At 45.3% G+C, this 680-nt stretch overlaps 1 protein-coding gene across 1 annotated transcript in view; it reads left to right on the top strand.

The window, feature by feature from the left end:
- Positions 1-680, top strand: part of LOC104489960 (keratin, type II cytoskeletal 59 kDa, component IV-like) — a gene marked incomplete at its 5' end in the record, with an annotated part of 5,446 nt that overhangs the window by 1,656 nt on the left and 3,110 nt on the right. The window lies entirely within an intron of this gene.

The following is a 680-nucleotide window of genomic DNA, read 5'->3' as shown; positions in this document are numbered from 1 at the left end:
CTTTCCCTAATGCAGCTATTGCAAAAGGATGAGAAATTTGCTCATCCCGACTTCAGAAGGAGAAGCCACATTTTAATTGTCCGAGACAGAGCTGCAGCTATTATTTAACTTCTTTAATGACACCAGAAAATCCAATTTTTCCTGTTGACGAGAGGGTTGGTAATGCTTATGTAAATCAGCCCAAGTTGCTACACTGGGTTTGGTAGAGCAGATTTTAATTACACACTGACGAGCACCTTATATTTCTGTAGTTAAATGCATGCGTTGTTTTTCCTGTGTGTGCACTGGGTAGACGGATTTAACGCTTTTCATGTGTAAGCGAACAGATTATCCTTCGCTTACTCCAAACTTGCAGCTGTTCCTTCAATAAACTACATGCATAATTCATCCTTGGCTTCACGGGTTTTCTTTCCCTCCTCGGCATTACCACAGGAAGCACCGAATGGGTGGGGCTGGTGGCTTGTGAGACACTTTGACCAAGTTTTTTGTCTGCTTTCCTTCCTGCCGAGCTTTTGCATCCCTTTGCTCCATCCAGAGGCTAGTGTGGCCACAAGGAAGTCTGGAAACGTGGCTTGAGCCCGGATATTGAACCGTTCATGGGATGCGCAGCTTGCTCGGGATCTCTGGAGGCAGAACAAAAAAGCAACCCGGCCCTTGTTTAAAGAAACCAGTGAGAAGCA

The sequence above is a fragment of the Buceros rhinoceros genome, unplaced genomic scaffold (assembly GCF_000710305.1).
Source record: "Buceros rhinoceros silvestris isolate BGI_N320 unplaced genomic scaffold, ASM71030v1 scaffold18382, whole genome shotgun sequence".
NCBI classification, from domain to species: Eukaryota; Metazoa; Chordata; class Aves; order Bucerotiformes; family Bucerotidae; genus Buceros; species Buceros rhinoceros.
The sequence above is the reverse complement of the archived record's forward strand: the minus strand, read 5'-3'. Positions and strand labels throughout refer to the sequence as shown.